The 23,716-nt window shown below is 43.4% G+C and overlaps 1 long non-coding RNA gene across 2 annotated transcripts in view; it reads left to right on the top strand.

Annotated features, from left to right (window-relative positions):
• LOC144599396 (uncharacterized) overlaps positions 1-23,716 on the top strand; it is a 292,001-nt gene that overhangs the window by 190,025 nt on the left and 78,260 nt on the right. For both annotated transcript variants that reach the window (XR_013547993.1, XR_013547994.1), the window contains exon 3: positions 650-786. This is a non-coding gene — a long non-coding RNA (uncharacterized LOC144599396). The remainder of the gene's footprint in view (positions 1-649; positions 787-23,716) is intronic.

Here is a 23,716-nt window from a genome sequence, read left to right as displayed (position 1 = left end):
GGAGCCCAAAGTTAAAAAAACCCAGAAAAGCCATGTTTAATCTCGGTAAGACTTCCTTACTTTTGTACTCCAATCCTTTTGCAATAAAAGCTGAAGCACCCTTTGACTTCCTAATTGCTTGCTCTACCTGCATGTTAATGTTGAAATGCATGAAATCGTCTCCAACTTTGTGACACGACTCAAACGAGAAAACCATTGTGTTCAGTAAATACCCCATGCATTAAATAGTTTGAATGTCTGCACTGTTCCCATTACAATGCACTTAAATCCTGTTCAATTTAAGTAACAGATGTGTAAGAAAGATTGCTTAATGCACTGCAAAGGCTTAAAGGTTGTACAAAATAAATATGTGTATATACTGTACCTATTTTGACTGCATAAATGCCTGCTGGTTACAAGCAGCTGTCTGAAAACTTAAAATGATTGAGAAAGACTGTTCTGATTCAGTTTTAGTGTTAGGCATGATGGGGTAAACACAAACACTGTGTGTTGAGAGAACTTTGGATCTGACTATGGTTCCAGCTCATTCTCCGCCTTGTGCTCCCACTCATGGAAACAATGCTGTCACAAACCCTTTTTTTTCCCCACTGTGTATATATTTATTTATTAAGATTATTTATTGGCTCAGAGGTGTTTTCACCCTTTACAGATTTTTTTCCTGCCTCCTCCTGAACGTGTTGATTTCTTGAAGAAATGGCCTTTATTGTTCTTATAAACAACATACATCAAATCTACACCTAGATGTTGGCTTCTGCTACAGCTATTTTACTATGAAAAATGTTACAGGTAAGCCGTTTTGAATCTGAAATATGCACAGGGACCCTTATTGTGCATAGTGTGCATTGAAATATTTTTATGCCATGTTCCAATATATTGCATATGCCAATAAATACACACACTTATAGTGAGAAATTTCTGTAAGATAATGCCTTAGATGATGTGATATTGAGCCAAGCAGATCAGGTAAGCCTTAGGGTCTTTGATTTGTTGCACTGAGTCAGCCAGTTGCAGTATAACTTTGTGTGGGAAGGAACTGCAGATGTTGGTTTAAACTGAAGATAGACACAAAATGCTGGTGTTACTCAACCAGACAGGCAGCATCTCGGGAGAGAAGGAATGGGTGAAGTTTTGGGTCAAGACCCTTCTTCACAATCTGTAGCAGTTTGTTTCCTAAGCTTGGTTAGTTTAACACTACCTGTTTTACTCATTATACAGATACCTAATCCATTTTGAATTTTAGGTGCAGGACACATATTACAGGTTGCAGTTTGCATCATGAAAGTTCACAACCATTTTATTGTTGATGTATAAATATGTAAGTATATATTTCCCCTGTTAAATCTGAGTAATCTTTTATGACAGCGTGTTTTATGAAGGTTCTCTATTTTTAGGGCAGCTATAAATAATGTGTATTTAATCACCAGCCAAAGTAAACTGGGAAACTTCATAAAGTTGTGTTGAATGTTAAAATGTTACCATCTGGTATCTTGGACATTCATCAACTTGCTGCAAAACGAAGCTGTCAACCACACATCTCCTCCTGTCGATCAAGGTGGGAGTGCAACAACTCAAGAATGCAACGAAGTGTGAATTGGATGCACTACCAAACTGAACAGCACGTTTTCTATAACCGGTGAAAATCCATGATAGGAAACAAAAATATTAGATATGTTGACATACTTCGACTTCCGTAAAACAGTTGCAGACGTGGGGAAATTGACTACCGATTCGCATTGAAACCATGTGTAGGAAGGAACTGCAGATGCTGGTTTAAACCAAAGATAGACACAAAGAGCTGGGGTAACTCAGCGGGACAGGCAGCATCTCTGGAGAGAAGGAATGGGTGAGGTTTCGGGTAAAGACCCTTCTTCAGACTCCATGGCTGTTTCAATGGCAGCAGTTCAGTAAATAACTGTTAGACCTTTTGCATAAAGACATTTGTGTAAATGCCTTTGCACAGCAAGGTGAATAGCTAGTCGCCATCTGATAGTGTCTTCCCCCTTAATTCAAAGCAGTTCATCTTATTTTCATTCTAATACTTGAGGGCTGGCAATAAACATTTGTGGGAATGTGAACTCGTTATAAACGTAGAACCTAATTGGTTATCTCTAGTCACGCATGGTGAAACAGAGCATGATTGATTTCAGCTTCTGTGCAAAAGGGAAGAATATCTTATCCCATTGATAGCATTTCTAAAAGGTATAAATTAGAATATTAATTTCAATTAGTGGACCATCACTTGAACGTACAATTGTAATATGTATTTCTAGCGGCGTTTGGACTTGGCCTAAAGGGTCAGAGATCTTCTCTGTGAGAAGACAAACAATTAATTTAGTATCAAAATGTAATAGAATATGACCAGGGCAGGGGGTTGCTGTTGTTCTGTGGGAATTAACTTCTGCAGGTCACATGTCAGTGGTCAATGACCCCAAGCAATGTGGGGGTCAGGGATCAGGGGAGAGTACACTTGGTTGCTTGCTGTCTTATTGCGCCCAGCATATATCCTCATCCTTTTACTGAAATAAACACAAAAGATTTTAATTTTTCGGTGGCTTATTTTGGCAAATTGTTCATTTACTAAATATCATCAATGTACCGGAATTACAAGCAGACATTAGTAAATTTCTTTCTTTTTATTTTAAAAAAAAGTATAGATCCTGCATCAAATAAGTATCAGGAATAAATATACTGCCACTGCTGTACGTGGCTGAGTAAGTTGTAAGTTGATATATTTAATTAAAACAGTTCCAAAGTAAATGAGGAACAGGTTAATTTGAAATGCACATCTAGAGAGCAAAAATTGCAAATGTTCATGAATGATTAAATATATCTGCAATCATTTTTGATTTGCCATTTATTTGCACCTGAAGACATATTACTGGAAATGACTAAATCTCATAAGATTCCAGTTATAATGATGGTACACTTAAGCAGCTTATTCTAAATGTGACACGCAGTCAAAAAGTAAATCAATAAGTTAGCAATTAAGAATTTATGATAATATTTGAAGTTGAATTCATTTATATAATTCAGCCCAATTACACATGTATTTCAAACATGTCATTTCAAATATCATTTCAACATAACGCTTCATTCCACCTCAATCACTATTTTTATGTTGGAAAACACATTTTCTTGAAAACACATTCATTCACATTTGAGAATTTTGTAACAGTAAACTTGATAGGAATGAAAATCTACATCATTTTGCATGCTTTGGCAATCTGGTGTGTTGTTAAATACTCTAAACTATGCGCTCCATCCATTAGAAAAGCTGCCACATGTCTTTATTGTGTATCTGGTTAAACTTTAACATTCCTTTCCAGCCCATACCTTTTGCTTGAAAAGGCTTTAAAAGTCCTGACAGCATCCATTTGCATTCCCTTTAGTCCATGAGACCAACAAGCTGACACATTCTAACAGGTCCTTGAAAATGTAGATGACATCATATTCAAACACTACTGATTGATTAAGGGCCTTTGTAGCTACGTTGACCTATAAATAACTGATGTTCTTGACTACAGTCAATAGTCAATAGTCGTTTATTTGTCACATACACATAAATGTGCAGTGAAATGAAAATTTTCCCGCAGTTCAACAATAAGACCAATAAGAATAATCAATAAAAATGCAATAACACATACAATCACAAACCAACACCAAACAAAAAGAAACATCCATCACAGTCAGTCCTCCAGTCAGTCTACAGGTATCAATGCTTCTCTCTTAAAAGTCTTCGACTTGCGGCAAATGTTTGGCCCATACAGGTTGCAAAAGATGAGAGCATAGAAACTTGGTTACTTCGAGCTCTGCTCCCTGGATCCTGTTTAACATTTGAAAAATACAGGAAAGATTTAGTTTGAGTTTCTTTGGTTGGTTGCTTGGTAACTTCATTCCTCTGTGGAGCAGTCATTCTTGGGGGAGTCCAGAACCAGGGGCCACAGTTTAAGAATAAGTTGTTAGGCCATTTAGAATGGAGATGAGGAAAAACTTTTTCACCCTGAGAGTTGTGAATCTGTGGAAGTCTCTGCCTCAGAAGGCAGTGGAGGCCAATTCTCTGGATGCTTTCAAGAGAGAGTTAGATAGAGCTCTTAAAGATAGCGGAGTCAAGGGATATGGGGAGAAGGCAGGAACGGGGTACTGATTGTGGATGATCAGCCATGATCACAGTGAATGGCGGTGCTGGCGAGAAGGGCCGAATGGCCTCATCCTGCACCAATTGTCTATTGTCTATTGTCTCATTACCACTGGCTAAGGTGAGACTGGAATCATCAAAATTCACATTAGTTGTCCTGTGCTAGGGAAGGGAACTAATGTATTGCGCAGAGACTGCCATGAGGGAGAGTACATTGTGGACATTGGGTTGAGTAGTGCTTCATCTGTCCTGCTGTTTGTCATCGATCTCCTCACTAGCTCTGTGACTACATTAAGCTTTTGTGGCTACACAATCCTCAGTAGCCTCAAGGTCTTGGTTATGTATCTATCACTAGGCCTGTAGGTGTTGAATTCTGAGGCCCTGTCCCCAACACTGTCCTGGCAAACCTTAATAGCTTTGGTTGTCAAAGAACAATTTTCCTATTTGCTTATGTATTTGGTAACCTGACACATTCAAATACAGTATATGTGGGAAGGAACTGCAGGTGCTGGTTTACGCCAAAGATAGACACAAAATGCTGGAGTAACTCAGCGGCATAGGCAGCATTTTTGGATAGAAGGAATGGGTGATGTTTCAGGTTGAGACCCGAAACGTCATCCATTCCTTTTATCCAGAGGTGCTGCCTACCCTGCCTAGTTACTCCAGCATTTTGTGTCTGCATCCAAATACAGCATGGTGATTTAAATAATTGAAACAATTAAAATAAGAAGTTTACTTGAAAACATTAAGGTGGTGTTAATCAATTAAACACATAAATAGAAGGGGTTGGACACGTTAGAGGCAGGAAACATGTTCCCAATGTTGGGGGAGTCCAGAACAAGGGGCCACAGTTTAAGAATAAGGGGTAGGCCATTTAGAACTGAGATGAGGAAAAACTTTTTCAGTCAGAGAGTTGTGAATCTGTGGAATTCTCTGCCTCAGAAGGCAGTGGAGGCCAATTCTCTGAATGCATTCAAGAGAGAGCTAGATAGAGCTCTTAAGGATAGTGGAGTCAGGGGGTATGGGGAGAAGGCAGGAACGGGGTACTGATTGAGAATGATCAGCCATGATCACATTGAATGGCGGTGCTGGCTCGAAGGGCCGAATGGCCTCCTCCTGCACCTATTGTCTATTGTCTATTTTCTATTGACCCCCCCAGTTGATCCCACTGAGTCAGCAGCGACCAGTGATCCCCACACACTAACACTACCCTACACACACTGGGGACAATTTTACATGTATACATTGATACCAAGCTAATTAGCCTACAAACTTGACTGTCTTTGGAATGTGGGAGGAAACTGAAGATCTTGGAGAAAACCCACGCAGGTCACGGGGAGAACGTACAAACTCCGTACAGACAGCACCCGCAGTCAGGATCGAACCCGGGTCTCTGGCGCTGTAAGGCAGCAACTCTACCACCACACCATTGTGCCTTGTAGAATAAGTTAGTGTTTTCAGAAGTGCATAGAGTTTAATTTACCCATGTTAATATTTTCATGACTGTTTAATCAAAATGTAAAGTTTACATCATACCAAAATGCCTGCTCAGAAATTCTCATCTGACTTGCTACAGCAAACCGACAATGCAAATATTTCTGGAAAGTGGAAATAATACTTGGGTATTATGTTTCCCATCTTTCCTATTACTGGTACTGACTTTATTCATTGGTATTTGTGGATGAGAAGTTGAACCATCCTTGACTCACAATGTTGCAAAAACAAAAAGCTGCTTTATGGAGGGGGTTAACCGAGGCCCACAGAACTAAACAGCCAAAGTACCAATATTCTTATAATCTAGAATCATCGGCGGTCACTGGAAGCGAGTGTGACTGTCCTTTCCATAGGGTCGGACGCCTGTGCGTGACTTTGTTTAACGTGGGGAGACTGGTGCACAGACAGCCACCACACGGTCCTTGACAGATCTGGGTCAGGATCCAGTGGCGTGGAGTCCAAGACGACCGGGGACCCTTTTCTGCTGCAGCCTTCATTCATCCGCCTTCCCAGCCGTTGTGTGACGCTCCACTAAAGTCAGCCGTCATCCTCCGCCTGTTCCACCGTTGAGGTCTTGGTCGGATCGCTCTTTGTCAGGCACCTCCCCCTCGACCTTACCGCCATGGGTGACCCTACCAGGAGCGTAACTCCAGACGGCATCACTCTCAGGATCTCAGGACCACACAAGCTTCTCCACCACGACAAGGTGACAATCCACGGAGAAAGGTCCTGGATTTCTTTCCAATACTGCTCAATAAATCATTCCCACGTTATCTCAAGCATTTAGATATCCACGCAATATTTTCTGATGAGAGCATACTTAGATGACTGAACAGGTAATAAGGAAAAACAGTTAAGGTTGTGTGGAAACTCAAAAGATGCACCTTTATCCCACCATGCCAGGAAATGTGTGGTGACAAAAAACTTGTAAAATTGGGTTCAAGTACTGGCTCACTCACTGCTAATTGTATTCTTGGATCGTTGAACTCTTTACCTAATGTACCAAGTGGAGATCCAAAGCATTCCTCTTGTTCAAAGTTGGACAAAGCTGCCATCTGAATGAATGAATGAATGAATGAATGAATGAATGAATGAATGAATGAATGAATGAATGAATGAATGAATAACCTTTATGGTCATCCAAAAACAACAAGTCTTTTGGACGAAGTTCCATTACCCACAGTCCAACAATAAAAGCAATAAAAAATAAGCAATAACACACACAATCACAAACCAACACAAAACAAAAAAAAGAAACATCCATCACATTGAGTCTCCTCCAGTCACCTCCTCACTGTGATGGAAGGCCAGAATGTCTTTTCTCTTCCCCTGCCGTCTTCTCCCGCGGTCAGGCTGTTGAAGTTACCACGTCGCGGTGGTCAGGACTCCCGACATTGAAGCCCCCGCCGGGCAGAGAAAATCCCGTGGACGGTCCGCGGCGGGCCGACCCAAGCCCCACGATTCGGGGCGGGCGAAGACGCTGCCGTTGCCGGAGCTCCCGATGTCGGCCCCCACCCAGGGCCGAAGCCTCCGAAGGCGAGTCGCAGCTGCACCCGCAGCACCACCACAGCCTCCGAAGGCAGCCAGCTCCACAGACGGTAAGTCCGGTCTGCGGGCTCTGCGAACCACAGCCCAGGTGGTCCCAGCTGGAGGCCGCCAGCTCCAGATGTTTGGCCGATGGTAGGCCGCAGCGGGAACGGAGACACCACCCGGAACAAAAGGTCGGGTCTCCGTTCAGAAGAGACAAAAGACAAACGGACTGCAAGTGAGCCGTAGCTGCTGCACAGCGCCGCCACTTCCTGATGACTTACTCGCTAATGCTCACTGATTTAAGCTCACCATCTATCAGGGGTGCTATATTAGTCTCATTCATTTGGGTGGGCCACCATCATAAGCTGCAAGAGGAAGCCTGGTACAGTGGCCATTGGCTGAGTGCCTTCCTTTGCCTACAGGGTCTGCAGCATAGGTCTGATTTACTTGTGCTTAATGGAGGAGTAGGGAACCAGGCTGCTCTTCGCTTGGCATGTTATCACTGATCGATGTCATCTAATGTTGCAGAACCTGCTGCCGTCTGGCCCAGATAGCCATGCATTCCATAAGCCACCTCAGCTGTTAGCCGCTCTGACGGAGATATCTCCCATTCTACAGTCCACTGGTGAATCAAGTGGAACTGATTTTCCAGGGTCAGTTAATAGTTTAGATTTAGAGATACAGCGCGGAAACAGGCCCTTCGACCCACCAGTTCCGTGCCGACCAGCGGTCTCCGCACACTAACGCTATCCTACACACACTAGGGACGATTTTACATTTATACCGAGCCTATTAACCTACGTCTTTGGAATGTGGGAGGAAACCGGAGATCCCGGAGAAAACCCACGCAGGTGACGGGGAGAACGTACAAACTCCGTATAGACAGTCCCCGTAGCCAGGATGGAACCCGGGTCTCTGGTGCTGTAAGGCAGCAACTCTACCGCTGCGCCACCGTGCCACCCTACATCACCTTTTCTTTGGACACCCAACACTTGAGTGGTTTGGTCGTGATGGTGTCTGGTTTTCATTGGGTCTAAGGCATTACGACTACCCTTAAATAGCCATCAAACAAACAGATTCAAGTTGCCAACCAACATTAACAAGAAAGCCTATCATCCCATTAATATCCAGCTGGTGTGGGATCACTGCAGAAGGATCAAACAAATGTTTGCCAATTTCTGAGGAAGAAAGTATGAAACTTTCTTTGAGGAATCCTCCTGCCATTTTCCAACAGCCTAAAATGCTCTCTAGGGACAATGCCTACTATCTGCACATGTGAAACATCTTCTCTGTAATTTCATCACTCTAAAGCGACACTCGTACAATAATGGCCATTGGAACTCCAGGAGCATCACAGAGTGCATTCGAGTGTAAGTCAAGCAATGGCTCAAGTGCACAAAACATCGCTGCAAAATATGGTGTCTGTTATATTATTGCCGTGTTCTGACGTTGCAACTGGGGGAAGCCTGCATGGTCACAGGGAGAAAGGTCAGACTCCACATAGACAGCACCCGAGGTCAGGATTGAACCTAGGTCTCTGGCGCTGTGAGGCCTGAAGAAGGGTCTCGAGCCAAAACGTCACCCATTCCTTCTCTCCAGAAATGCTACCTGTCCCGCTGAGTTACTCCAGCTTTTTGTGTCTATCGTCAGCTCCAACAGCTGCCCACTATGTTGCATGTCATCTTAGAGAGTCACAGTCATAGAGTGATACAGTGTGGAAACAGGCCCTTCGGCCCAACTTGCCCACACTGGCCAATATGTCCCAGCCACATTAGTCCCGCCTGCCTGAGTTTGGTCCGGATCCCTCCAAACCTGCCCACACCAGCCAACATGTCCCAACCACACTAGTCCCGCCTGCCTGAGTTTGGTCCTGATCCCTCCAAACTTGTCCGACCCATGTACCCGTCCAAATGTTTCTTAAACGTTGCAATGGCACCGGCCCCAACTACCTTCTCTGGCAGCTCGTTCCATACAGCCACCACCCTTTGTGTGAATCTTCTTCCGTAGACAGAGAACAAACGCCAAGGAGAGAACGTAAATGCTTGGTGATATGCTGAGAAAGAGGAGAGACAAGTTCTTGGTCTGATATGAAAGGATTAAATGGGAGGAAGATGCTTGTAGTCAGCAGTACTGGAGGGCATGAGATACATCGCTGATTCTGCACCAACGGCCATGACACTGGAGAGCATTGCCAACTTTACTGCAAAATGTGAGCATATGTTTGGAATGAGAATTGGAGGCGGTTTAGTATGAACAGTACACTGCAAGTGAGGAATCTGAAGAAGGGTCTCGACCCGAAACGTCACCCATTCCTTCTCTTCAGAGATGCTGCCTGTCCTGCTGAGTTACTCCAGCATTTTGTGTCTGTCTCTTCAAAGACCTGGGTAGGAAAACCTGTGGTCAGACAACACAGTAGGTGAGAATGAATAGTTTTACTCACTGTTGCTGCTCGTACAAAATCATTGCGAGTATTTCACTCTGGATTCATGTAAGAATAGTTCCACTGCATCTCACATTTCTTAAATTAGAAGCATGGTCCCCAAATAACAGCAGGGAATAAAAATAATGTACCACAACTTCCAGAGTGGTGTCAGAGGTTATGGGGTGAAGGCAGGAGAATGGGGTTGCGAGGGAGAGATAGATCAGCCATGATTGAATGGTGGAGTAGACTTGATGGGCCGAATGGCCTAATTCTGCTCCTATCACTTATGATCTTATGATCTTCTTGTGGAGTGAGTTGTCAGTTTTGACCATATTTGGAGGATGGTTTGATTAGGAATATCCTCTTACCAGTCAGAAGGAGAATGTCTCCGAGTCTTCACCTCTTCAAGAATCTTCTGAAAACATTGAGCGTTTGTTCCAAGTTAGTTTGTCCATAAATGACCCCAAAGCAATCTTCAAGGATTAGCATTTACTCCATAAAGATATAAATTATGCAGCAATGCACCACATTTTTTCTCTCTGTGTGCTGAAAAAAAAAATAACTTGGCACCAAATTTGCTTTGAGTTATTGCACAGAGCAAATTTGTAACTTGCACATCTGGAGCTACTCTTTATAAAAGTAGAAATATTGTTCAAGGACTGAAAATTGGTGCAGTGCAAACATTCCATGAGTTTTAACCCATATTTTTCATTTTAATTCATTATTTTGAATGATTTGTTTAATCTACACCTCCTTGGTGATCGGAGAACATGGAGTCCAGAATGACCAATCTTATTAAGGGGATCAGACCTTTTCAAAAGTTCTGATATTAGGAGCGTACTTAATCTTATCACACACATGTTTGTAATCCGACAGAGATCAAACACTAAAAGTGGAAAAAAAGACTTAATTTCTCTTTTTCTTTACTCCTGTCACACAATTCTGAATTTTGATTCCACAATTTTAAGAGAGCCAGGTGCACCAGTACCGCCTTTGTTACAGAGTAAATAAATAGACATTCATGTCAACTAAAGTACAAATTAAGGGGGAAATGTGTTTATAAAAGGATAAGAAAGGCAATTTGTTTAGGATACATTCCTCTGTGATGTTGTGTAAAATGCACCAAGGTGATTGCTCATCAGTGTTTATCAAACAGACTCATTTTCATGCTCAGCTGCAATTATTTCAAAGCAAATCCCACTTGTTGGGGAAATTCTTCTGAGTTACTCCAGTTCAACAAACATTGACCAAAGATTGAAATACAGTTTAAAGTGCTGCCCCATCACAATAGTAGTTTCTCTGGAGCTGGTGCACTATCTCAAAGCAGGTGTTTCTGTTTTAAAACGAAGGCCTTTTAACCTCAACAAGTAAGTAATTCCTCAAAAGTGGCTGGTCTTGGGACACTATCAGCTGTCATCCTCTGGAGGAATGGAGCCTGAAAAGAATGTTTCCTTTAGAACTTTTAGCTCACCTTTACACAAGCAGTTTTCCATGACTGCGTTGTGATGACAGTAGCAAGGTGCATGGCTTAAGAAAAATAAAACTTCATGGGCTTAATGGACATAGAATCATAGAGTCATAGCGTGGAAACAGGCCCTTTGCCCCAACTTGCCCACATCTGCCAACAGTTCCCAGCTGCACTAGTCCCACCTGCCAGCGTTTGGTCCATATCCCTCCAAACCTGTCCTATCCATGTACCTGTCTAGCTGTTTCATAAATGTTGGGATAGTCCCAGCCTCAACTACCTCCTGCTTGTTCCATGCACCCACCACCCTTTGTGCGAAAGGGTTACCCCACAGATTCCTATCAACAGTTCACACAAAGCTACGACATGTTGGTGAATACAGAGGTTGACTTTACCCCTGGCCCCAATGGTGCAGGAATGGTCATAGAATGAAGGGCAGACGGAATCTCCATTTCCATGCTGGGTAGGATAATGAGTCATCCCCACATTGGCTCCGGTTTCCTTTCTTCCCATCTTCACAAATTTGAAATGTAAGGGTCTGACGATATCAGCACACTCTGAGGAAGGGTCTCGACCCGAAACGTCACCCATCCTGACACCCATCCAGAGGTGCTGCCTGTCCCGCTGAGTTACTCCAACATGTTTTGTCTATCTTCAGCACATTGTTGCCCATTGTTGTGTGTGTTCACCTCCAGAACCAAACAGTCCAGCATCCACAGTAGGCTTTCATGTTTCCATACATTGCGGGAACTTGAAATGGCTGCCATGCTAATTCAGAATTCAAAATGTTGACATTTTTACCCTAGTTATGCAAATAATCATTGAAACTGAGATGATAAAAAGAAGGGTCTCGACCTGAAACGTCACCCATTCCTTCTCTCCAGAGATGCTGCATGACCCGCTGAGTTACTCCAGCATTTTGTGTCTACCTTCGATTTTAACCAACGTCTGCAGTTTTTTTCCTGCACATTTTGCCGCTCCACTGTGAATTCTCCTCAAGGTATGTCAACTTTGAAGAAGATCTCCTCTTGTCTCCGATCAGTCTGAAGAAGGGTCTCGACCTGAAACGTCACCCATTCCTTCTCTCCAGAGATGCTGCCTGACCCGCTGAGTTACTCCAGCATCATGCGTCTACTTTTGATTAAAAAAAAGGAGTGCAAAGGGTAGGTGTGTTTCCTGTGCGTTGTAATCTATGAATAGGCCAGTGGCTTATTTAATGCACCCACTAACTCATGGAAGCATGTTTGTTTGCTTTGCTTTTAAGTTAATGGAAGTTAATGGAAAAATAATCTGAGAAATTAGTAACAGTTCAGTGCCACGGTTCTTGGAAGCTTCCCTGGTGGCTGATCTGGCAGATGCAAGGATAAGGAAGGCATTAATGTATCTCAGCTCGGCTTGGCTGGTTGCCAAGAGTGAGGACGTCATCATCTCTGATAGTGTCATCCTCTGGAGCTGAAGTGCATAAAATCATGAGAAGAATAGATTGGATAGATACACAGAGAGACCGGAGTAGGGGAATCGAGGAATCGAGGACTAGCCCTAGCAGCTGTGGCTTGCCTGCAGTCCGTTTGTCTTTTGTGTTTTTTGTGGTTTTTTGTCTTAATTGTAGAATTTAGATATGATGTAGTGTGTTTTGTGGTTGTGTGTTATGTGGGGGGGGAACTGTAAAATTGTCTCTTCCGAACTGAGACGCGACTGGGAATGGACCTCACGGTTCATCCATGTTTTCCAATTGAGAAACACAGGTATTGTTTCCTTTGCTACGGTATCCTCTACATACTCTATGATGAAGTCAATGGCCTATTCATCTAGGTTCACTGCATAGTCCTTGAACAGAGAAACATAGACAATAGGTGCAGGAGGAGGCCATTCGGCCCTTCGAGACAGCACCGCCATTCATTGTGATCATGGCTGAGCATCCACAATCAGTAACCCGTGCCTGCCTTCTCTCCATTTCCCTTGATTCCACTAGCCCCAAGAGCTCTATCTAACTCTCTTTTAAATCCATCCAGTGAATTGGCCTCCACTGCCTTCTGTGGCTGAGAATTCCACAAATTCACAAAGTTTTTCCTCATCTCAGTTTTGAATGGCCTCCTCTTTATTCTTAGACTGTGACCCCTGGTTCTGGACTCCCCCAACATTGGGAACATTTTTCCTGCATCTAGCTTGTCCAGTCCTTTTATAATTGTATATGTTTCTATAAGATGAAGGGGGACCTCATTGAAACATACAGAATAGTGAAAGGCTTGGATAGAGTGGATGTGGATGTTTCCACTAGTGGGAGAGTCTAGGACTAGAGGTCGTAGCCTCCGAATTAAAGGACGTTCTTTTGGGAAGATGAGGAGAAATTTCTTTAGTCAGAGGGTTGTGAGTTTCACAGAACACAGTGGAGGCCAAATCAGTGGATATTTTTAAGGCAAAGATAGATAGATTCTTGATTAGTACAGTTGTCAGAGGTGATAGTGAAAAGGCAGGAGAATGGGGTTAGGAGGGAGAGATAGATCAACCATGATTGAATGGCAGAATAGACTTGATGGGCCGAATGCTCTAATTCTACTCCTATCGCTTATGGCCTTATGACCTTATGTACAATAGTGATGAATTTCTGAGCAAAGCTGAATATGAAAAAACATTCCCTTTTGTTTAACGGAGTCAGAGGCTTGTTTATAGGCTGAAAGAAAAGGCTATGTGCAGTGCTTGATGCTCCCTGCATTTAACTTGGAAGTATTTCAGTCAAGATCATGTGCATATGCATCGTGAAGGACAGGAGCACACAGTAATCTGGAGAGTAGGTCTTTGATAGCTGAGGAGGAGCTGACAAAGACTCCCTCTGTGTCGGACCACAGGAGACGCTTTTGGCAGTTGCTGCCATTGGATTTTTTCCTCATTTCTTGAAGCTGATTATGCCTAAGGCATTTCTGCCGTGTCTGGCCCGTCTTTCTCATGTGAGAACTCGCACATACTCACACATGTGTGAGGCCCCATAGCAGAAGTGTCCTCGTCGCGGGGCTGGAAACTGGAAGTGTCCTGAGCTAATTCTGCTACCACCATCGTTTATTGTATAAGGACGGACGATGCCAGTGATGTAACATTGGAAACATGGATGATGGACACGGAAGACACACGTGTGAGTATTTCACACACTGAACGTTTTTCTCTCATTTATTATATTGTTTACAGTGCACGATGTTTACATATTGTGTTGTGCTGCTGCAAGTAAGAATGGCATTGTTCTATCTGGGACATATGACAATAAAATACTCTCCAGACTCTTGATTCTCTCTTGAAATTCTCTTTGCAAATGTGAGTGACGAGGCTGTTAAAATGTTTCTGAAGTTCCTCTCCTTTAAGTTTTAGAAGTACAGTAGAAAAAAAACATGTATTTGCAAAGTCTTGCTGTTTATCTGACAAATGGCCTTTTCAACTTCTTGTCAACCTGGAGTATTTTTCTTACTAGTGGCGAAGCTGGATGACACCTAAAGTCTAGTTCAACTGTTATCTCTCACCACACCGGTGAGGTAAATGAGCTTAATGCCAGACCATGGGTTTGCCTTCTTCAATAGACAATAGACAATAGGTGCAGGAGTAGGCCATTCGGCCCTTCGAGCCAGCACCGCCATTCAATGTGATCATGGCTGATCATTCTCAATCAGTACCCCGTTCCTGCCTTCTCCCCATACCCCCTGACTCCGCTATCCTTAAGAGCTCTATCTAGCTCTCTCTTGAATGCATTCAGAGAATTGGCCTCCACTGCCTTCTGAGGCAGAGAATTCCACAGATTTACAACTCTCTGACTGAAAAAGTTTTTCCTCATCTCAGTTCTAAATGGCCTACCTCTTATTCTTAAACTGTGGCCCCTTGTTCTGGACTCCCCCAACATTGGGAACATGTTTCCTGCCTCTAACGTGTCCAACCCCTTAATAATCTGATGTTTCAATAAGATCCCCTCTCATCCTTCTAAATTCCAGTGTATACAAGCCTAGACGCTCCAGTCTTTCAACATATGACAGTCCCGCCATTCCGGGAATTAACCTAGTAAACTTACGCTGCATGCCCTCAATAGCAAGAATATCCTTCCTCAATGACTTTTTTGGACCTCTTGAAGACTTTCCTGCTTCTCCCCATGTTCTCTTTCAGGGCAGAGGCTGAAAATCTGAACCCTGCCCCTCATCCAAATCTCAGAAATCACAAAGCAGCTTCCTGCAGCAGCCACAGGAACGGCGTTCACACAGCTTTTGCTGACAGGAACATTCCTACGAAGTTGGCTTCCACGGATGTGCACTGAGACCAACATACTGATCTTATCATCACAACTGACATTATAACCACATGTTTTCCAGTTCCTGCCTTCCTATGCCTGATCCCCAAAATTGTTGATTCGTGACTTTCAACTTTTATTTCATGTATCGAACTGATTCCTTAAGCCAATCCATGACCAGATGGGCGGCACACGGTAGAGTTGCTGGCCTTACAGCGAATGCAGCGCCAGAGACCCGTCTTCAATCCCGACTACGGGCGCCGTCTGTACGGAGTTTGTACGTTCTCCCCGTGACCTGCGTGGGTTTTCTCTGAGATCTTTAGTTTCCTCCCACACTCCAAAGACGTACAGATTAGTAGGTTAATTGGCTTGGTGTCGGTTTAAATTGTCCCTAGTATGTGTACGATAGTGTTAACGTGTAGGGATCGCTAGTTGGTGTGGACTCGGTGGGCTGAAGGGCCTGTTTCCGAGCGTTGTCCCTAAACTAAACTAAACTAAAGTAAACTAAGGTAGGCACAAAATGCTGGAGTAACTCAGCAGGTCAGGCAGCATCTCAGGAGAGAAGGAATGGGTGACGTTTCGGGTCGAGACCCTTCTTCAGACTGATGCCAGGGGAGGCGTTGGGACAAAGAAAGAATGTAGTCGGAGACAGGAAGATTAGTGGGAGAACTGTGAAGGGAGAGGAGATAGAGAGGGAAAGCAGGGACTATCTGAAGTTAGCTTCTCGACACGAAACATTACCCATTCCTTCTCTCCAGAGATGCTGCCTGTCCCACAGAGTTACTCCAGCATCTTGTGTCTACCTTCGATTTTAACCAGCATCTGCAGTTTTTTTCCTAAATTAAACTAAGACATGCATGTTTTTAGGTCCACGGTGTATCCTCACGAGCCAAGCAGGAATCTTGAGTTTTGCATTCTTTGCAGAATTGGCATATTTGCATGTAACCTTTAATTGTACTTAAGGAAGATATTATTTGCTATGATGAGCTATAACTTCATTTCATTGGGTGAAATAGATTGGTTTAGACATGCATAAATGTACTTTTCACGTTGAATTGAGACTTATGCTTCCATCATTTGCAGATGGCACTGAAGTTGGTGGTGTTCACTATAGATAGTGAAGATGGTTATCAAAAATCTGGACTCGATCAGCTAGGCAAGTGGGTTGAGTAATGGCTGATGGAGTTTATAAGTTGATAAGACATAGGAGCAGAATTAGATATTCAGCCCATCGAGTCTGTTCCACCATTTGATCATGTCTGTTCTATTTTCCATTCTCCTGGCTTCTCCCTATAATCTTTAACTCCCTTACCAATCAGGAATCGATCACTCTCCGCTTTAAAAATACTCAGTGACTGAGGCTGCACCACTGTCTGCATGAATAGATTGCACAGATTCACCACCTTCTGACTAAAGAAATTCCTCCTCAGCTCAATTCTAAAGATGCGTCATTTTCAAACTGAGGCTGTGCCCTCTGATCCTAGACTCTCCCACGACTGGAAGCATCTTCTCCACATCCATTCGATCTAGGCCTTTCATTACCTGGTAGGTTTCGATGGGATTTCCCCTCATCCTTCTAAACTCCATCGAGTACAGGCCCAGAGCTCCTTGTACATTACACCAACCATCCCCGGGATCATTTTTGTAAACCTTCTCTGGACCCTCTCCAAAGCCAGAACAACCTTCCTCAGATATGGGACCCAAAAATGGGTAGAAGGCAGGAACGGGGTACTGATTGAGAATGATAGCCATGATCACATTGAATGGCGGTGCTGGCTCGAAGGGCCGAATGGCCTCCTCCTGCACCCATTGTCTATTGTCTATTGTTCCCAATATTCTAAATGTGGTCTGACAAGTACCTGATAAAGCCTTAGCGTGACATCCTTGCTTTTATATTCTAGTCCTCTCAAAGTGAATATAACATTGGTAAATTAACGTTCAAGATGTCAAAAAACTGGGCTAAGTAATCAATAATACTCATTTTTAAGCTAGAAACTTGTTGGTTCAAGTCATACCATAGGATCATCTTCGCTGACATTTTGTCCATTCTTAAGATAGTTTTTTGCTATCTAAGGTGCTATTTATTTCATGAGATATTAAAGTATAACCGAGGCAAATGTGATGAATTCCTGGTCCAAATTAAAAGAATGGAAACGATTGTTGTTGTCATGTTAGTTGCTGCTCTGTGTTCTTTGTGAATAAATCAGGTTATTTGCATGGCATATGTGACCAGACTTCAAACAATAATTAAATGGCACATTTATGGAATGCTCTGAGGTTGTGGTGGGTTCTATATAAAGTGTCTTAAGCTGTTTCTCAGGATTGAGGGTGACTTCATTCACTCTGAGTCTATGGGTTCTGAGGTGGGTGATATCAGTTCAGTTCAGTTTAGTTTATTGTCAGGTGAAAAGCTTTTGTTGCGTTGCTATCCAGTCAGCAGAAAGACAGTACAGGATTACAATCAAGCCATTCACAGTGTATAGACACATGATAAGGGAATAACATTTAGTGCAAGGCAAAACCAGCAAAGTCTGATCAAGGCGAGTCCTTGGGTCACTAAAGAGGTAGATGGTAGTTCAGCACTGTTCTCTGGTTGTGGTAGGATGATTCAGTAGCCTGATAGCAGCTGGGATATTACCGATGAGGGACCCATGGGCATTTTCATGGATGACACAGGAGGTTTTGTTTGGATTCAAGGTTCTTCAGGCCAAGCCTAATAGAAACATAGAAATATAGAATATAGGTGCAGGAGTAGGCCATTCAGCCCTTCGAGCCTGCACCGCCATTCAATATGATCATGGCTAATGCTGCTTCCTAACTATGAATGGTCATGGGGCATAGATTTGAAAGAGTCAGTGGGAATGTAACAAATTTGCAAGAAAGCTGTGAGAATATCCGCAAACCTTTCATTTTGTCCACCTGTTAACTCTTGGGATGGCAGTACTTGTTCAGGAAATAGATGAAACCCTTCATGACTGCTTTGAGTCGATTAACAGGTCCATATTTATTCCAAGTATAGGAATAAAGAGGTCCTTCTGCAGTTGCACAGGGCCCTGGTGAGACCACATCTGGAGTATTGTGTGCAGTTTTGAGGCAGTGCAGCATAGGTTCACAAGGTTAATCCCCAGGATGGCGGGATTGGAAAGACTGGGCTTGTATTCATTTGAATTTAGAAGGATGAGAGGGTATCTTATAGAAACGTATAAATTTATAAAAGGACTGGACAAGCTAGATGCAGGAAAAATGTTCCCAATGTTGGGGGAGTCCAGAACCAGGGGCCACAGTCTAAGAATAAAGAGGAGGCCATTTAAAACTGAGATGAGAAAAAACTTTTTCACCCAGAGAGTTGTGAATTTGTGGAATTCTCAGCCACAGAAGGCAGTGGAGGCCAATTCACTGGATGAATTTAAAAGAGAGTTAGATTGAGCTTTAGGGGCTAGTGGAATCAAGGTATATGGGGAGAAGGTAGGCACGGGTTACTGATTGTGGATGATCAGCCATGATCACAAAGAATGGCGGTGCTGGCTCGAAGAGCCGAATGGCCTCCTCCTGCACCTATTTTCTATGTTTCTCTGTTCAAGGACTATGCAGTAAACCTAGATGAATATGCCATTGATATCACAGACTTCATCATAGAGTATGTAGACAATAGACAATAGGTGCAGGAGTAGGCCATTCGGCCCTTCGAGCCAGCACCGCCATTTAATGTGATCATGGCTGATCATTCTCAATCAGTACCCCGTTCAGAGTTGCTGCCTTACAGTGCCAGAGACCAGGTTAGATCCTGACTACGGGCGCCGTCTGTACGGAGTTTGTACGTTCTCCCTGTTACCGGGTGGGTTTTCTCCGGGATCTCCAGTTTCCTCCCACACTCCAAAGATGTACAGGTATGTAGGTTAATTGGCCTGGTATAATTGTAAATTGTCCCCAGTGTGTGTAGGATAGTTTAAATGTGCAAGGATCGCTGGTCAGTTGGCCAAAGGGTCTGTTTCCGCACTGTATCTCCAAACTGAACTAAACTATATCTTGTAGTAATACCGCAGCACCAGGTAGTGAGGGAAGATAAGGGAAATAGGGTGCACTGCTCCTTGAATGAGTTGATAATGCAGTGTATTTTGTATTTGGTCCCACTTTTTCCCATCAGTTGGGCACTGACATTCTGCATTGACTGCAATGAGCAGAGAAGAAAATCAGCTTTTTCTCTCAACGATACATTTATCACGTCATCAAAATTCTTTTGGCACACCCATAAGATTTGGCACAACCATCAGTCTGAAGAAGGGTGTCGACCCGAAACATCACCCATTCCTTCTCTCCTGAGATGCTGCCTGACCTGCTGAGTTACTACTCCAGCATTTTGTGAATAAATACATACGATTACATAAGTCCAAAGACGTACAGGTATGTAGGTTAATTGACTGGGTAAATGTAAAAATTGTCCCTAGTGTGTGTAGGATAGTGTTAATGTGCGGGGATCGCTGGGCAGCGCTGACTCGGTAGGCCGAAGGGCCTGTTTCCGCGCTGTATCTCTAAATCTAAATCTAATTCACAAGGTCATTAGTGTGTGTCACTAAAAGCTGGGGTAGACACAAAATACAGGAGTAACTCAGCAGGTCAGGCAGAATCTCAGGAGAGAAGGAATTGGTGACGTTTCGGGTTGACACCCTTCTTCAGACTGAAGCAGGGTCTCGACCCAAAACGTCACCCATTCCTTCTCTCCTGAGATGCTGCCTGACCTGCTGAGTTACTCCAGCATTTTGTGTCTACCTTCGATTTGAACCAGCATCTGCAGTTATTTTCCTACCACTAAAAACTGCGACCTAGTCCCCCAAAGTAGCAACCCTATAGGTTGGAGCAGTCTGCACTTATTTCAGCGACTGATGTGAACCACGCTTATAGAAACATGTGTGACTGGAGCTTTAAATGTAGTGGAACTCATCCATTCATGAAGTCCCATTATTCATCCTGAAGCGAAGGAGATTAAAAAAATAGGGCAAACAAAAGGCTCCAAATAGCTCTTTTGAGGAGAAGGTAATATTTTTCTTGAGCTGTTTCCAGTTCTTTATCTTTCAGTTGTTGCTCTTTTTACAACAGGAAAGGGCAACAATTGAAAGATAAAATAATTTATCATTAATTACTTAATCATTAATGAGTAAAACAGTGTTTGCTTGTTGGAAATCTAAAGATCCCAAACCATATTATGATTTATCAAGGATGTTGCCAGGACTCGAAGGGCTATAAGGAGGTTGGGCAGGCTAAAGACGTATTCCTTCCACCACTGGAGGCTGAGGGGTAATTTTATAGAAGGGTATAAAATCATGAGAGGAATGGATAGGATGGATGCACAGGTCTTTTTCCCAGGGTAGGGGAATAAAGACGTACATGTTTTAGGTTAATTGGCTTGGTATAAATGTAAAATTGTCCCCCGTGTGGTGGAGTGGTGTTAATGTGCGGGGATCACTGGTTGGCACGTACTCAGTGGGCCGAAGGGCCCATTTCGGCGCTGTATCTCTAAACTAAATTAAATCTGTAAATACAATAACAACATTTAAATAAAACATTTGGGCAGGTACATGGATAGGAAAGGTTTTGAGGGATATGGGCAAATGAGACGGGCTTAGGTGAGGGTCTTGGTTGACATGGATGAATTGGACTGAAGGGTATATTTCCATGCTGTGTGACTCGATGACTCTTCTGAAAATGTGGTACATAAGGTCAGATTGTAGGCAATCAGTTTGAGTCTTTCAGAAATGGTACATAATGCACCAAGTCTCAGAGCACAGCATAATGTGATTTTTTAAAATCATACCCAAATTTTGGTTGTTGAGTTACATACTAGTTAAATAAACTCTCAAAATATGTTTGCATGTTGGATTTACAATTATTTTATACAATTGAAAACTCCCGTTATATAAAACCATTTATCTCTTCCATACAATGCTTGTGATCTGGAAAAAAATAACCAAGTCAAGTCAAGTTTATTTGTCACATACACATATACGATGTGCAGTGAAATGAAAGTGGCAATGCCTGCGGATTGTGCAAAAAAAGAATTACAGTTACAGCATATAAATAAAGTTAATATAGAGAAGACAAAATTTAGTCTCTGGAGTTATAAAAGTTAACAGTCCTGATGGCCTGTGGGAAGAAACTCCGTCTCATCCTCTCCGTTTTCACAGCGTGACAGCGGAAGTGTTTGCCTGACCGTAGCATCTGGAACAGTCCGTTGCTGGGGTGGCAGGGATCCCTCATGATCTTGCTTGCTCTGGATCTGCACCTCCTGATGAATAGGTCCTGCAGGGGGGCGAGTGTAGTTCCCATGGTGCGTTCTGCCGAACGCACTACTCTCTGCAGGGCCATCCTGTCCTGGGCAGAGCTGTTCCCAAACCAGACTGTAATGTTGCCAGACAGGATGCTCTCTACAGCCCCAGAGTAGAAGCAATGAAGGATCCTCAGAGACACTCTGAATTTCCTCAGCTGTCTAAGGTGGTAAAGGCGCTGCCTTACCTTACCCACCAGTGCGGCAATGTGCGTTGCCCATGTCAGATCCTCTGTGATGCGGACTCCCAAGTATTTAAAACTGCTCACCCTATCCACGGTAGACCCATTTATCTCCAGTGGCGTGTACGTCCTTGGATGTTTAGCCCTTCTAAAGTCCACAATCAGCTCCTTAGTTTTAGTGACATTCAAGAGGAGGCTATTGTCCTGACACCAGAGTGCCAGATCAGCCACCTCCTCCCGGTAGGCCTTCTCATCGTTGTTGGAGATCTGGCCCACCACCACAGTGTCATCAGCAAACTTGATGATGGAGTTTGAGCTGAACCTGGCCCCACAGTCATGTGTGTACAGGGAGTACAGTAGGGGGCTAAGGATGCAACCCTGGGGGGGGGTCCTATGTTCAGGGTGAGGGAACTAGATGTGTGTTCCCCCATCCTGACCACTTGGGGCCTGGCGGTGAGAAAGTCCAGGACCCAGGCACACAGAGGGGTGCTAAGCCCCAGTTCCAGCAGCTTCTCAGCCAGTCTGCTGGGGACTATTGTGTTGAAAGCTGAACTAAAGTCAATGAACAGCATCCTCACATAGCCCCCCTGGCTGTCCAGATGAGAGAGAGCGGTGTGCAGAACCTGGGAGACCGCATCATCCGTGGACCTGTTCGGACGGTATGCGAACTGTAGTGGGTCCATGTTGCGAGGAAGGAGGTCTGGCAAGTGTGAGTTGTAACAAGTGGCACAAAACTATTTACCTTTCATTTAAAATGATAAATATTTCATAATCCGCCATTTTCGCCAATTATACTTCATTCCACGGTTGCACCTGGCAGTTGCAAAAGGAAACACTAAACTGAATAAAGTGGAACATTTTATTGAGGACCTTTAAAGCTGGAATCCATTTGTGGTCAGGAGTGCTGTGGTGTTAAAACCAAAACACTGTGGAAATTATTTCAATCTGTATCATAAAAAATATTTGCTCTATTTAAATAGTTGAGTCACATTCATCTGGCAGGGTGATATGCCATTTTCCTGTATTGTTGTTTTCTGTCTTAAAGTTTATGGATGTGTGAACATGTTGTTGGTTTGTCTAGTCACTTTAAGTGGATGCATTTCAACCCCAAATTCTGTGATAATGTTTCATCCCAACACAATTCACCTCCGATGAGTGATGATTATGGAAGTGAGCCAAAAGAGCTAATGAGACGGGTTGGAAGGAAGGTGGCTCTGAAATTTGCGTGGTTTCTCAGCTTCAGCCATGTTTGCCTTGTGTAAAGGTCGAGCAGCTGCAAAGGTTTTTTGAATTCGCGAGAATTATTTGCCGATGTTTGCCGCCACCTTTTGTGATTTTGTTTGCAGGAGTTGTTTTAAGTGGTAAAAATTACTTGGATCTCTGTAATGGTTTTGTCAGCAGTTATTAAGGCCCAAGACATGGATATGCCTTTACCTGTCAACAGCAAACAAAGCACAGCAGGAGAACTTGGGGCTTGCCGCACACCTTGGTCACACACTAAGCAAACTATCACCAGGTGTGCTCACAGAACAGACCCTCCATCAGCGTCCTGTCATGCATAAGATGTTTATCCAATTTGTCAAGATAATCTTTCCTCAAATAAGCCCAGGAACTAGTTCTCAGAACAGCCTAAAATAAGGCAGCATAATGTAATTGCACACCTCCCTCATTTTCTCATAATCCTGTTCTCTGTGCTTTCCCCAGCTTCAAGTTAGGGCAGACTGAAAATAATTAATGGTCAGTTCTGACAGAGTTCTGACCTCCCATCCCATGCCCAGAATGGCTAATGACTTTAAAAATCTTTGATCGAAAATGTTCTCCATTCCACCTAGTGGTGTAAAAGCCACTCTGAAACATTTATGGGAAAATGTGATTAGCTTGACTCAGTTACAGGGAAAATTTGGCTGATAT

The sequence above is a fragment of the Rhinoraja longicauda genome, chromosome 13 (assembly GCF_053455715.1).
Source record: "Rhinoraja longicauda isolate Sanriku21f chromosome 13, sRhiLon1.1, whole genome shotgun sequence".
Lineage (NCBI taxonomy): Eukaryota > Metazoa > Chordata > Chondrichthyes > Rajiformes > Arhynchobatidae > Rhinoraja > Rhinoraja longicauda.
Note: the sequence above shows the minus strand (reverse complement) of the source record. Positions and strands in the feature narration are given on the sequence as shown.